This window comes from Peromyscus maniculatus, chromosome 11 (assembly GCF_049852395.1).
Source record: "Peromyscus maniculatus bairdii isolate BWxNUB_F1_BW_parent chromosome 11, HU_Pman_BW_mat_3.1, whole genome shotgun sequence".
Taxonomy (NCBI): domain Eukaryota; kingdom Metazoa; phylum Chordata; class Mammalia; order Rodentia; family Cricetidae; genus Peromyscus; species Peromyscus maniculatus.
The window spans coordinates 101,951,050-101,963,594 of NC_134862.1; the positions used below are offsets into that span (position 1 = coordinate 101,951,050).

Consider the following 12,545-nt stretch of genomic DNA (forward strand, 5'->3'; position numbering starts at 1 on the left):
TTCAACATAGCAAGAGTCACCAAAATAATAAAGAAACAAAGCCTCAGCATAGTATTATATATATATCATTCTCTATACAAGGATATGTGACTAAGGGTAAAACAGACAGGGTAGACAGGAATGTTCTTACTACCCTGTCTATGAACAGGAGAGCTCTTCATTCATAAGAATACGCAAAACCAAGAGTTGGGTGGGAATAGTGGCTAAGGTAAAGTGCTTTGCTTGCCTATAAAAGCCTGAGGTCCTGAGGGCAGGTCCTCAGCACCCATGTAAAAAGTTAAGTATAGCAACCTTGTGCGGGGAAGGCAAAGTCAGGAGGATCCTTGAGGATTCCTGGCCAGCTAGTCTAGCCCAATCTGTAAGTTCTAGGTTTAGGGAGAAACCTTACTCAAATAATAAGGCAAAGAGCAATCGAGGAAAGCATCCAATACTAATTTCTGTCCCCAACACATACATACATACACACATGCATGTAACTACCCTCTATGCACACACATAAAAACACTATACACTCACATATACAAGAAAAGGATACAAAGATTCAGTCTGACACTGCATTCCATAGAGGTTCTAAGTCAAGCCTCTTAATGCCTCAGTTTCTCCATCTGACAGGGGAGAACATTTTTATCAAGGGATCTATCACATTACTAAAGAGAAACTGTAAGAATAGTGGTATCAGATCACCCAACCTGAATGAGAATTAGTTCCGCAAAAAAATAATGTATATCCTATATTCTTATCAAGACCCAGAAGCAATGGTTAATATGCAGTATTTTCCATTACAGAAAACTGTATAGAGCAAGTCTGGAAAAATAAATAAATCCAACTATTCTTATTGAACTGACAAGCAGAGGAAATCTAGCAAAGTCAGTTCTCTCATGATTATTCCTGGAGACCCAGCCACAGACACAAACCAGGCACTGGGAAGAGTGCTTGGGAAGGCAGTGAAGGGACGGACCTGTGCTAACTAGCCCCACATGACTTCAGTGGCCTAGGCTGTGCCCCACATTAAGTAGTACAACCCATGTAAATGGAACAATCTCACTGCTCCCTGCCTTTTCCTCCTGTTGTTTCTTTAAATAGGCATTTACTTTTATATTAGGCATTATACAAGTCATTCAAACTTCACTTCAGAAAAGTAACCATTTGTAAAGATTTTCTAGGGTGATAAGAACCAATAAAGAACCCAGAGGCTGGGTAGTGGTAGTGCACGCCTTTAATCCCAGCACTCAGGAGGCAGAGGCAGGTGGATCTCTGAGAGTTCAAGGCCAGCCTGGGCTATAGAGTAAGTTCCAGGACAGGCTCCAAAGCTACACAGAGAAATCTGTCTCAAAAAAACAAAAACAAAACAACAACTACAAAAGAACCCAAAGGAACACACCCACAGTCAGCTCTGAAGCTAAATGTACATTTAAGCATCCTGGGCCCTTGTTTATAAAATAAAGACAAAAGACAAAAGACTGAGTAATTTTAACTACCATGAACTCCTAACACTAAACAGGTTCATACCCTTCTCAAAGAATATTACCATCTGGGACTGAGTGTTCAAATACATGGACCTATGGAGCACATTTCTCATTTAAACCACAACATATACACACTCATTCTCAGCACAGACTTGCCACAAACCTTTGGGTGGGTGGGAGAGCAATACTGTTAAGAGTGGTGAGGTGAAGCACAGGGAAATGGTCTGTCTGCATTTGTCATATAATCTAAAATGTATCTGCTGTGAGTAGATGTAGTTGAATTGTGTTTATTTTGTTTGTTACTTAGACAATACTACTTTAGGTATTAATTTTATTCTCAATGGAAAAAATGAAAAAGTATTCTAATTTACTTCATTGCAATGTTTGCTTTTACTTCAGTGGCCTGGATCCACACCTATAAGACATCCATAGTGTACCTGAAAACAGAAAGTAAAAGGTTCAAGAAGGCACATTTATCAAATAGCAACAGGAAGAAAACAGGAGTGACTATACCATTATCAGAAAAATGGATTTAAAAAATTAACTACAGGTATGAAGAGATGGCTCAGGGGTTAATAGTGCTTGCAGCTCTTCCAGAGCAATGGAGTTTGGCTCTCAGCACCACACTGGGTAGCTTACAACCACCTATAATTACAGCTCTCTGATCTGATGCCCTCTTTTGGCCTCCATAACCACTCATACATAGATACACCCATACATATAAGTAATTTTTAAAATGAACCATGCATAATAAGAAGTGTTGTCAAACATAAAGGGCCAATCCATTTGAAATGATATGACATTCATAAATACACATGTGCCTAGTGATAATGCATCAAGAGTCACAAAGAAAAACTGCCATAATCGAGGAACTTCTCTTCTTAGGAAGACACCTAGATCTGAAAACAAGAGCTCCAAAAGGTCCATAGTAACATCCATAGATGCATCAGCCACAACAAATGGTAGAAATCACCTAAATAAATGTTCATCAACAGATAAATGAAATGCATTATTTTCTATATGATGGATCAATATCATAAGAAGCAAAATTGTGACATATGATTAAAAAATAAATGAATAGATGTTTTAAAACATCTAACAACTAAGGCACACCTGGGAAGAAATTAAAGATCTAAATGACTGGACAAACGTTTTGTATTCATAGATCAAACAGTTTTAGCACTATTAAAATGGCTGTATTTTTCCAAGCGAATGTATAGAATCAACATAAATGCCATAGTAATTTAACATGAACTCTTTGGAGAAATTGTCAAGCTGATCCTAAAAGCCACATGTTATTTTTTTGTGACAACCAGGATAGCTAAAACAAACATGAGAATGAAGACAAAAATAGAAAGACTCAACTTCACAAATTTTCATGAAGACAGTATGGTACTGGCATGGCAGACATTCAGACCAATGAAAGTTCAGAAAAAGACTGTATGTGTGCAGCCAGTTGGTAGACAAGGGTGCCAAGACATGCCATCAAGGAAACAGCAATCACTAACTGTGGTGTTGGAAAACAATGGAGCTGGAGACTTAGTGCTCATCTACCACATGTGGAAATTACAATACAAACCAAAGACCTAACCATAACAGCCTAAATTACAAAACAAAGAAAATACAGGGAAAGCTTCACTCCCTGATTTTGGTTGTTACATGTTGGGTATGACACACACAGCATAGGCTGCAGAAGAAAAAAAGAGATAAAACTGAACTAACTTACCACAATTAAACAATTTTAGACATCAGACCAAAAAAAGGGGTGTGTATGGGGAAACTATCAAATAACTCAAAAAGAACCCAACTGGCCAATAAGCACATGAAAAATTACGCATTAATATTAATTGTTAGAAAAACACAATCAAACCCAGAAAGATGCTACTTCATACCATTACAATGGCTACTATTAAAAACAAAATGTCATAAAATAGAAAACAATGAGCCATGCAGAAAATGTGGTCCTCATGCACTGATAGTAGGAGCAGAAAGTTGTTCAACTAATGTAGAAAGTTCTACAAAATGTTAAACATAGACTCATTACATGACCAACCATGCCTTGGGAGAAAGCAGAAACTTAACCAGATCATTGTAGGCCAATGTCCACAGTTCATGACAGCAAAGAGGGAAACACAGCTCAGGTAGAGGAATGGATAACAAGCAAAATGTGGTATGTACATACAGTGAACGATTAACTAGGTGTAAAAGGTAATAAAGTTCTGATACATGCCACAATATGGTTAAATCTTGAAGACATTATATTAAATGAAATTAAATGGGTGCAATAGAACACATATTATATATACTCTTTATTCTATGCGAATTCATTGAGACAGAAAATAACGTAATAGTTGCCAGTAACTAAGTCAAGGGGAACACAAGGAGTTATTTATTTATTTATTTAATAGAAAGTTCTGGAAATAGATGATGGTAATAGTTGTACAACAATGTGAAGGCACTCAGGGTTACAATGTCAAATTTCTATATTTTGAATACTATACCACAATTATAAGAAACAAATAACTAATTAGAAAATAATGCAATTCTCATACATGCTGCAACTTGGGTAAACCCTGAAAAACCATTCTATTTCACTTAGACACAAAGACACAAAAGGATAAACAGTAGATAATTCTACTCCCAGGAGGGCCTATTAAATGAGATAAATTTATGTTATGTGCATTTTACCATGATGAAAAATCAAAACAAGGTCTTCTCACTAGAAAGACTTAAAATACAGCTTTTAAGAGATTTGGTAGGAAAATGGAGACATCTGCCAAACTAGCCTTTAAACAGAACTTGTATAGGAGTGAAGGGAGATGCTAATTCAGAGAAACTGAGTATTAGGAAAACACTATATCTCAAATAGGTAGAAATGAAAAAACACAAACAAAACAGATTTTTAAAAAAGTGGAGGATTAGAGGCAGGGTACTTTTTATGGAGGGAACAGTGTTTGAAGAAGGAATTCCCTCCTTATGGAGAAGAAGACATTAAGTCGCATGATAAAAACACAAAGCGGGTTTCATACATAACCGCTCTGGCTAAAGCCAGCTGAGTTCAAATGAATAAGCAAAAGATACAGGAAAGCTACAGGACTGTCATGACACAAAGGAGAGGGGATGGATAAAAACCAAAGCTGTTCTGAGATGGGAAGAAGTACTGTGAAACCACGTGGATCAAGATCAGCACTAAAAGGTAGTTAGGAAACAGTCCATGAAAGGTCACTGAGATCTCAACCAAAAGAGCATGAGCACTGCTTTCAAATTCATCTTTAAGGATTGGTGTATAAGAAGAACCACAAATTAGGCTGGAGAGATGGCTCAGAGGTTAAGAGCACTGGCTGCTCTTCCAGAGGTCTTGGGTTCAATTCCCAGCAACCACATGGTGGCATGGTGGATCACAACCATCTATACTGAGATCTGGTGCCCTCTTCTGGCGTGCATGTATACATGCAGGCAGAACTGCATACATAATAAACAAACAAACAAATAACTAGATAAATAAATAAATCCACTTAAAAAAAAAAGAAGAAGAAGCACCACAAATCTGAAAAATTCTACAATATTAGACACTGCAACTGGGAAATAAATTAGAACCAAGTTAAAAAATAGACATAATCTCAAATGGGAACTTAGCAAAATACAAAAAAATAGTATTTAAATCAGCAAATAAAAATGAGAATGTTCAGCAAATAATATAGTACAAATGGCAAACAATTTGGAAAATATAGCTAAATATCCATGCATATCCTGAATGTGAAACAAATCAGACCTAGATCAAAGATGTACTGTCAGGAAGTTTAAAATTCTTAAGGTCAAATTTTTAGATTAGTATTTTTTTTTTTTTTTTTTTTGGTTTTTCGAGACAGAGTTTCTCTGCGTAGCTTTGTGCCTTTCCTGGAGCTCACTTGGTAGCCCAGGCTGGCCTCGAACTCACAGAGATCTGCCTGGCTCTGCCTCCCGAGTGCTGGGATTAAAGGCGTGCGCCACCACTGCCCGGCTAGATTAGTATTTTTAATTGGAGTACCTGTAGAATCTAGGAAACTAGAAGACGACCATTGGTGGGGAGGGAAAAGAAAGATTACAAGGGAGATGGGATAATAAAACACAGCTATAGCATGAAGGGAAAAGGTAAACTAATGGAAGAGAAATGGAAGGGTATAGCAGAAGAGGGTAGAGTGGGGAGAACTAATCTAAGGATTTTGAAAAAGCTATATGGAACCCTACCACTTTAGAAGCTGTGTGTGTGTGTGTGTGTGTGTGTGTGTGTGTGTGTGTGTCTGTCTGTCTGTCTGTCTGTGCACATACACACATATTCAAGCAAGCATTTAATTGGGAGTTGTTCATCCCACAAGGTTTAAGTTGCTAAATAAAAAGCACAATGAAAAGTATCATATATCTCTCTTCTAGTTGCTGATCAGAGGCATCTTGGAGAGACCTTCAAAACAACTCAGACTATTGCTATTGTTCTTGATTGCTCATCAAAAATTGATGGTAAGACCCTATTGCCAATGGCATCACATATACTGATCACAGGACATGGAGACCAGGAAGATTCTTCTCTCTGGCTAGCTTTTATAGTACTGGATGGTACTATGTGGTCATTAACAGCTGTGAATCTCATGAACTGCAATAGTGACCAATATGGAAAGATATGTCGGTTGGAGCAATAGTGGCACAAATGTTATGTGGGTAGCCAACCACTTTTTAGTTCAATTTTAGGTCCACTTCAGAGGAGGAAACACATTCCTGGTATTTCCGATCTGGCCAAGAACCCATGATTCGAGAGCTTACAGCCCCTAAAGGTATACCTACTACTATTATTTTGCTAAATGAACACATTATCAGTCATCTCCCTACCATGAATTAGTGTAGTTCTCAGATTTTATTGAAAAGTTTCTTTGTGTGAAAATGATGGTGGTTAATGCAAAAACTGACAATTGCTCAAAGTGCATAGAATAAGTTACAATGAAGTGCTCAGCTACAAATCTGACATCTATAACACACCCACTTCAGAAAGTTTAGGGACCACCTTGGAAGAGGAGGCAGACAGATTGTAAGAGACAGAGGTCAGAGAGGACAGAGCAAAACAGTGTCTTCAGGATATTACAGAACTGCTACATTCATGAATCCACAGCAGCTGTGGTTACTTGCACAAGACATACACATGTTCAAGCCAGACAGCATTCTAGCAGCGAGTGGGAAGGGGCTCATGGTCCCCACCCACAATCTGAGGAGCTATGGATAGTTGATGGCTTCTAGTGGAAGGAGAGAGTCAGTTTTCTAGCTCTTGGTAGGCTGACCCCACTCCAAAGGATGTTCCCGCCTTAGAAGCACATAGACAAACTGGAATCCATGGGGTCAATGGGTTATTAAAACAAAGAAAACATGAAGTTGGAGGCAGTAGGGAGGTGGCAGAGGATCTGGAAGCATTAAGGGCTGAAGTTAGGGGTAATCTTCTCAAAATACATTGTCTAAAATTCTCAAAGAATTAATAAAAACATTTTTAAAATCAATGAAATAAAGTATAGTAAAAAGAAAAAGTAAAAGTATAAGTGGCAGAAAAAGAAGAAAAACTAAAAATTTTAAAATTACTAAGTAAAGTTTCAAAAGGTGAAATCATGAAAATGCTAAAGTCAGCTGTGGTAGCACAGTCTGTGAGCCTAGTACTTGGGAGGTGAAGGGAAGAGATCCATGAGTTTCAGGCCAGGCTAAGTTAGATGTACACATAATTTCTAGGCCAGTCTCCAAAAGATGCTGGGACTCTTTCTTTAAAAAAATCAAAATAAAAATATCTATTATACATAATAAAACTAATATTTTTAGTATCCATGATCTCTTGTGAATCAATAAAATTACTATGAATTCAAAGGAAAATGGATCAAATTTGCTAAATCACAAATAACCATAAATATACACATACTACTTATCAGCCCATAAACTAAAAAACTACAACACCCAGTACCAAACTCTAGAACTAGCTATTATTTCATAATCAAACAGCTATTACAGCTTTAAAGACAATGTATAGCTAGAATTATATAAAATATGTCAAAGATAAGAACTGTACATAGAATTGTTTGTTTTTCCCCCACTTAAAATGAGAAAGATACAGAATTTTATGAGACCAGAATGTCAAATATCATTTGAAACACTGCAATTCTAGAATAAAGGTGATTTTAAAAATGGGTTAGAAAATGCCTGAGCAATCAGCTACAGCCTGTGAAAGGCAATCCTTATCTACTTGTACACTGTTACATTTTTGTTTTTCTCCCAGAAGTTCATAAAATGAGAAAAAATATCATTGACCTAGTATACCTACCAGAAAGCATCTTTTAGTTTTATGGAGTACAAAACAGCTTATTATACTGGCAGCCAACCATGTGCAGAGATCACCCCTGTGCTGTTTCACACTGTAAACATCAAATCTCCTTATAAGCAGTTGGTTATTGCTTCTGTCTTTAACCTGCCACTCATACACTGACAGATACTTAACATTCAGAACACACTCACATTCCCTACCCACAGGCTAACACAGCACACACACACACAGCCATGCATCATTCAAACCACTGTCCTCAAGCTGTAGCTCTAAGTCCGAGTTGCCACTAAAATGCCAGGGTGAGACCTGAACACAAATACAGTATATCTCATTTTTCTTTCTAACAGGTTGATATTTTCTGCCACATTTTGCCAAAAATATAAAGCTATTATAGTAAATATCTTTACTACTGCAAAGGAAGAAACAAATAAGGCAACAGTAGTCTGAGCAAACAAATTCTAAACAGTTAAAGAGACAAAGCAGAATGAGGTTCAAATAGCAAAGTTCACAGGTAACACTAGATTATAAGACATTTTGCCAACAACCAAGTGAACATAAAATTACAAATCCAAGCTGTGTGTCATACTGAGAACTGAGATTTTTTTGTTTAAGATTAAATTTTGATTATGGTTTTATACAACTAAGTATTTTCATTTAAATCTCTGGACTATAAATTCTATTACTAAATTTCTAAAACTGATACTAATTCTAGAAAATGTCCCAGGTTTATAAAGGTGTGAATCCAACACACAGATCCTGGATGTCTGTCTCCTTCAGAGTAGATATTTGTTTTTAAAGAAATCAGGAAGACAACAGGTCAATCTATCGAGGTCTATCCTGAGGCAACTAAAAACATACATGTCTATCAATGGTTTGAAATGTGATACACATTGATGAGCCTCTGGTTAAAACTTTCAGAAGCAAGGTTAACTGTATATTCTGTTAATTCTTCACAGAAGAAGTCTCAAACCACTTATTTAATGAATGGCCACATGGCCAAACTACTCAATCATTAAATTTTTGTATCAGAACGACTCGGTACACCAAATCTTCAATGATTACAGGTACATTCATTAACATGAATGTGTAATATAAATGGAGAAATTAACGAGGTAGAGGTTTCAACAGTATCTGAGATAATGAAAAGGATTCATTAGCAGGCTTTTGGGAGATTATGTGAAGACATGAAGGCCATTTTGTGAAGAAAGAAATGAATTCAGGGACACAGTCAAGATTCCTTCTGGCTTTTGAGGAAAAAGAAAACTTAAATATTCAAATGGCAGAATAGATAAAAGATATCTTCATCAACTGAGACCTTTATTGAACTAGGAGCTTACAAAAAGCACTGTTGGACGAAAGTGTTAGTAAGTATTCTGTAAGAGAAGAAGCAGCGAGAACGACCCCCGGAAGGATTGAACCTGCGCACCGCCGCATCCCCATGTTCAGCGCCGATGTTCCCCGCCACCGCCATGCCCAAAAGAAGGGCTGAAGGGGATACTAAAGGAGATAAAGCTAAGGTGAAGGACGAGCCACAGAGAAGATCTGCAAGGTTGTCTGCTAAATCTACTCCTCCAAAGCCAGAGCCCAAGCCTAAAAAGCCCCCTGCAAAGAAGGGAGAGAAGATCCCCAAAGGGAAGAAGGGGAAAGCTGATGCCGGGAAGGATGAGAATAATCCTGCAGAGAACGGAGACGCCAAAACAGACCAGGCACAAAAAGCTGAAGGTGCTGGAGATGCCAAGTGAAATGTGTGCATTTTTGATAACTGTGTACTTCTGGTGACTGTACAGTTTGAAATACTATTTTTTTTATCAAGTTTTAAAAAATGCAGAATTTTGTTTTACTTTTTTTTTTTTAAGCTATGTTGTTAGCACACAGAACACTTCATTGTTTTTTTTTTTTTGGGGGGGGGGGGAGGAACATGTGTCACTAACAAAATGTCTCCCAAGCTGGATTGGTGATGGTTGATGTTGGAAAACATCTTTCCTTGCTAATATTGAAAGACTCCTCTTGGCTCTCAGGAGAGACATCCTGGTGTTGACATATATGACCACCATGGCCTAGTGTGGGAAACTCTAAATTCATTTCTGTGTCTTCTTCCCCTGTACCATCAACATAGACTTAACTCCCTTCAAACCAGAGACCTGTTGGAACCTGACCCCCAAAATTGGTTTTGCCGATCTATCAGGCAATCTGGACTTTGCAGTGGTATCACTGTGTCCTCAAAAGAGCAGCAGTTCCTTTTATAAAAGATTGTGGATCTTCAGATTGATAATTCTGCCGTGTTCGTTTGGTTTCCTGAAAGTCAGGGTTGGCTTGTGAAAAGTTGTTGAACAACATCCTCAATGTGAACTGTCAGCCCTCACTCTAAGCTCTCCCCATTTTCAAAGCATCGAATGAAGACTCATCGGGTTTTATAGTGGCTTTCTGATTTTGATAGTCTATACAAGAAGGGAGTTTGGAAGTTCTTGTATACTGTTAATGACTGTCTGCCCATGTCCTGCCTGAAAAACCATGATTGTTTATAGAAAGTATCTTTAATAAAGCTGGATACAGTTTGGCTTGGAAAAAAACAAAAACAAAAAAAGTATTCTGTAAGAAAATAGCAGGGAAACAACCACCAAGTAAAGTTAGAAAAACCAACACAGAGACATTTAAAGTCAAACCAGCAGCAGCAGGATGAAAACTGCCCAGAAGTCAGGCTCATGGGGTAACGGCTCTAACACATTCAATTGCATAGAATGTATATTTCCCCTTCTTAAGGTGCTTATTGTTCTTTAAATTTCCACACTGTCTGTATGCCTGTGCACAAATGGAGTCCAGAGAACAATCTTGGATGTCATTCCTCATGTGTGGTTGGCTTGCCTGCCTGCCTGCCCTGTCTGTCTGCCTGCCTGCCTCCCTCCCTCCCTACTTCCTCCCTCCATCCCTTTCTGTCTCCCTCACTTCCTCAAACATGTTCTCCCACTCGTCTGGGACTCATCAAATAGGCAAGAGTGGCTAGCCAGCAAGCCCTAGGGATTCACCTGTCTCTGCATCCCAGCACTACAATTACAAGTATGAGCCACCATGCCTGACTTCTTAAATGTAGTTCCAAAATCAAACATAAGTTTTCAAGCAATTTATCCATTGAACTATTTTCTCAAACCCCAAATTTCTATACTTCTTGCTTACAATTACAAACAGATAACACTCTAAAATTCTATAAAAATAATTATTAGCTAAAAGTTGTCTTCTTTTGCTTATGTATATTTGAATATAGCATCAAAGTTAAAAAAGAATAGTTATTTTCAAGTCAATTTTGATAGAAAATTTTTGTTTTAGAAAAAATAAAACAAAAAAATCACAGAATATAAATTACCACCTAGTCTATTTAATTAATTGTTTTAGACAGAGATTTGTTCACTTTGTTCTAGCCTTGAACTGGTGATAACCTTGGACCCAGACTTGGATGTGGTATTAAAAGTATATATTACTATGCTCATAGTAAATATGAGCTTTTTTTTTGTAGTGTTAAGGATCAAACCTTGTACATGCTAAGCACATACTTTTTCCATTATGACCCAACTAGATTTTGTGCAACCAACGTCATACATTATGTCAGAAGTTATAATAGCAATAAAATGAAACTTTAAATATTCTACTTAGGAACATAGCTTCTCAGAACATGAGAACTGGAGTGAGCCTTAGATCACACTGCCTAATCTGGTCTGAAAAAAAAAAATAAAAGAGAGCCCGTGCCACATTAAAAATAACAGTTTACAGGTGCTAAGATTAGAAGTCATGTCTGCCAAACAGATTGTTCAGTGCAGAGCAGCACAACTGTATACAGGAGGTCTAGCTACTTACCTATATTAAGAAAAGGGAGAAGAGGAAGATGTTTACAAAGTTTCCATGGTGATTCAAATGCAGCAGGAGTCAAAGCTAGGCTTAAGCAGAGCTTCAGATCCCTCTCCCACACTGTGGTGGTTTGAAAGAAAATGGCCCCTAAAGGGAATGGCACTATTAGGAGGTGTGGCCTCATTGGAAGAAGTGTGTCACCATAGGGGAAGGCTTTGAGGTCTCTTTTTCTCAAGCTCAGTGTGACAGTCAGTGAACTTCCTGTTGCCTTCTGGTCCAAATGTAGTCAGCACCACATCTTCCTGCATGCTGCCACGCTCCCTGTTATAATACATGGACTGAACCTCTGAAACTGGAAGCCATCATCTCAATCAATTGTTTTCTTTGTAAGAGTTGCCATGGTCATGGTGTCTTTTCACAGGAATAAAAACCCTAAGACACACATGTAACTGGATAGCACCCCCATCACTCTACTTCCTACCTCTCAGTTGCCAACTTCCTCTTCTCCATCATGAACTGGATCTACTTGTATCCATTACTATATATGGCAGAGTGAGAAGCCCCCAGTGAAAGCATTGTAAGCTAAAACCATTTGCAAAAATATCTGAGCGTTAATTTCACAATAGAAGGAAGGCATTCCAGAGCACAGGAGTTGAGGTCAGAGAAAAGTGGTAACCTGGTGCATGCAGATGGAAAAGAAAAATCTAGCCCAGAAACTATGCTGGCAAGGTATTTTCTCCTCCTCAAAAACCATGCTGCACACGAGTTGAAAGAACATGCTCTTAGAATTGTTAATACTTCAGAGCTTAAAACTCTGAGAGGAATCCCCAAACAATGTGTGATACAAACCCAGAATTCTTCCTTTCTCTTGTAGAAGTAAGTGTTATGCCACTGCAATAACTGCCAATCAGTGCAGTTCA

General features: G+C 37.9%; 1 protein-coding gene and 1 pseudogene across 12 annotated transcripts in view; one reads left to right on the forward strand and one right to left on the reverse strand.

Moving 5' to 3' along the window:
- The window catches only part of Syt14 (synaptotagmin 14), a 171,804-nt gene that overhangs the window by 56,567 nt on the left and 102,692 nt on the right, over positions 1-12,545 (reverse strand). The gene's annotated exons all lie outside the window — the stretch shown is intronic.
- LOC102910165 (non-histone chromosomal protein HMG-17 pseudogene) lies at positions 9,258-9,600 on the forward strand (annotated as a pseudogene).